The sequence below is a fragment of the Crocodylus porosus genome, unplaced genomic scaffold (assembly GCF_001723895.1).
Source record: "Crocodylus porosus isolate Cpor-Errol unplaced genomic scaffold, CroPor_comp1, whole genome shotgun sequence".
In the NCBI taxonomy this organism is placed as follows: Eukaryota; Metazoa; Chordata; order Crocodylia; family Crocodylidae; genus Crocodylus; species Crocodylus porosus.
In genome coordinates this window covers 37,328,274-37,331,301 of record NW_017728914.1, presented here as the reverse complement: position 1 = coordinate 37,331,301, position 3,028 = coordinate 37,328,274, and the positions used below count along the sequence as shown (strand labels likewise).

Below are 3,028 nucleotides of genomic sequence, written 5' to 3'. Positions count from 1 at the left end.
CTTGGGATAGCCCTATGCATAGATAGTTGTTTAAGTAAACTTTCTAAGTTTCTGTGTAATTTACTATTGTTTTGTTTCTCCAAGGTGTATTTTTTATCTCTTTCTCTGTCTTTAGTTTAAATACGCTTGTAAACTTAGAGAGTCTGAGAAGTCCTTTGAAACAGTCAAGTGGGTGATTCCCCTCGCTGTAGGAAATTCTCCCTGTGATCACAGCCTTAAATAAAGAAAAGCTGGCTCTGTCAGTTCTGATTCAACCACAACACGAAGTTTGATTTCTTCCACACATTGCAGGCTCATGTTCATCCATTCTGTGCAATGGTTTCCTCAGGGTTTTCCACAAAACCTTTTTTCTATTAAATGCATTTTTTTAAATAAACCCCCACAACCCCTGGAGCCTTCCAAACTGCTTCCCAGGCCCTGGCCATGCAGTCACTGTGATTATACTAGCTGGGTTTGGGCTGTTTTGGCAAGAAAGGAGAGTCATCCCTCTCCAGAGCCCTCCGCACCCAGCACTGGCTGTGTGTGTGCAGCACTCCTGGGGGAGTTTAGCAGTTGTTTAAGAATTTGCCAGGGTTGTGGAGTATGAGGGGGCTGCCAGCTGTTTCCCAGATATGTCACAGGGAAGCCAGCTGGACGTACTGAGGGAAAGGACCTTGAGGAAACTTTCTTCTCTAGCTCTTTAAATCCAATTCTCTGGAAATAAATTCTCCCTTGAAAACTGGCTTCCAGGTCCTGTTGTTCATTAGCTTGGGTGTGCTCATCAAAAGTAGTTGGATTACAGCTTAGTTTTGCTCAGCTGCCAGGATCTGAATCATCCCTGACCAGAATAGACACCAAAGGCCCAAGAGGTTAGACCCAACCATGCGGCTCAGGACGCGGGGAGCTCACAGGGGGTCCGGGACCTTGCAGTGCTAGGTTGGATTTCAGATCCAGCCCAGACGACTGGAGGTCAAGAGGTCCTAGTCTGTCAGCTGTGCAAAGGTTGTGCGGGCTGGATTTGGGACTCAACTCGCGCTCCTGAGCTGGGAGCTGCTGTGCAGCACTGCAGAGATTGGCGGGCCACTGCTGCTGGCTCTGGCCACAGCGACCTTGTTCGGTAAGGCAGCCCCATCTGAAGCTCTGTGGCAAGCATCTCTGCAGCTCTGTGCATGGCCAAAGCAGCACAATTAAAAGGTGGAGAAAGCAGATGTTTCAGGGTCATCCCTTTTTCTTGGGGACTGGTGGGAAATCTGTTGAATTTTCATGACGTTACGTCCTCTCCATCAGTCTGAGGCCCACAGAGCGCAAAGTCCATCAGCTCCGGATCTCGTTCAGTGCCACGCAGCAGCCTAATTACAGCCGTTCCCACCCAGCGAGACTGGCAGGATGTCTTTTGCTTGCTTTCTTCCCAGTTTTTTTTGTCTGTTGAATTATTTACTCATCTGCCTCCTAAATGAAATAAAATAAGAGCAGAATCAAGGTGAGGAAGTGGGTGGAGAGAGAAACAGCGCTTCCTCTATGTTAGCGGCTGTTAGACACCGCTTGCTAACATCCTGTCTTGCCTGCTACCCAAGCTGCGCAAGGGCCGAAGCTCCCTCTGACCGTCTGGGGCATTTATGTTTCTGTGCAGTGCCAACAAGCTTGTGCTTCTGCTTCTGGTCAGGGCAATGTTTGAATTTTAGCTCTTGCCTGGGAAAGCAAGCAAGGGAGTTTGGGGCACAGCCTCTGAATCAAGTCTTCCTGCACCTTAAATGCAAATGGGAGAGGAACAGGGGGAAACTCCCCCCGACTCATTCTTTCTTTCAGCATCTGCTCTCTGCCATTGTGTGACACAGGATGGAGCTATGGTCTGACACAGGACACGGCAGCTCTTCTGCCTTTTTTTGCCCCATAAAACTGAGTGGCAGCAGTATTCACCTGCAGCAACGGGGAGAATTAATTGATGCAAGATTTGTTTTACAGACGGGGAAAGTAAAACAGAGAGACATGTTCCCCAAAAGGGACTGCTGCGAGGTCTGGGGTGAGAACAGTGGCTCCCCAGTGCCTGGCCTGTCCCGGGGCTCCAGCCTTGCTGCTTCTCCCCAAAAGACATCCCGTGGGCTGTTCAGTTCTTCAGCTGCACCGGGACTGAGGGGCAAAGATCCCTGGTCTTGCCCTGATGTGGAGGGGACACCTGCACCCCACCCCAGCCCTGCCTCTGGGGCTTTGCTTGCCTTCCGCTTTCGGGAGCACAAAAGCAGATCGCCCTTATTATAAGTGAGACAAAAACCCTGGAGCAGCTGTTACCTGCCCTTGAGAGGCTGCCCCAGGGACGTGGCTCAGTCTATATCTGGATGCCAAAGCCTCCCATGCTGGTTTCCTCAGGAAGAAGCAGGGCTTGCACCGGGGCAGGCTGGAGGCGATGGGCTGGGCAGCCGCTCTGCAGAAAAGGCCCTGGGGGCGACAGGGGACAAGGAGCTGGACAGGAGCCAGCAGTGCGCCCTTGGTGCCAAGAAGGCGACCGGCATCCTGGGCTGCATCGGTAGGAGTGTTGCTGGCAGACAGAGAGAAGTGATTATTCCCCTCTATTTGGCACTGGGGAGTCCGTCATTTTAGGCCCCCACTACAGAAAGGATGTGGACAAGTTGGAGAGAGTCCAGTGGAGAGCAAGGAAAATGGTTGAGGGCTGGGGGCAGGGCTGGTGAGGAGAGGCTGAGGGAACTGGGCTGATTTAGTCTGCAGAAGAGAAGACCGAGGGGGATTGAATAGCAGCCTTCACCTCCCTGCTGGGGGGCTGCAAAGAGGACAGAGCTGGGCTGGTCTCAGTGGGGCAGACGACAGGACAAGGAGCAATGGGCTCAAGCTGCAGCAAGGGAAGTTGAGGCTGGACATTAGGAAAAATATTTTCACGAGGAGGGTGGTGAAGCACTGGAGCAGGTGACCCAGAGAGGGGGTGCAGTCTCCATCCTTGGAGTTTTTTAAGACCCGGGTAGACAAAGCATTGGCTGGGATGATGTAGATGGGGCTGGTCCTGCTTGGAGCAGGGGGTCGGACTAGATGTGACCCCCTG

General features: G+C 52.1%; 1 long non-coding RNA gene across 1 annotated transcript in view; it reads right to left on the bottom strand.

Moving 5' to 3' along the window:
- The window catches only part of LOC109310226, an 8,312-nt gene extending 5,843 nt beyond the window's left edge, over positions 1-2,469 (bottom strand). Inside the window, exon 1 of the long non-coding RNA XR_002101166.1 lies at positions 2,363-2,469. This is a non-coding gene — a long non-coding RNA (uncharacterized LOC109310226). The remainder of the gene's footprint in view (positions 1-2,362) is intronic.
- Between the last annotated feature and the right edge of the window lie 559 nt (positions 2,470-3,028).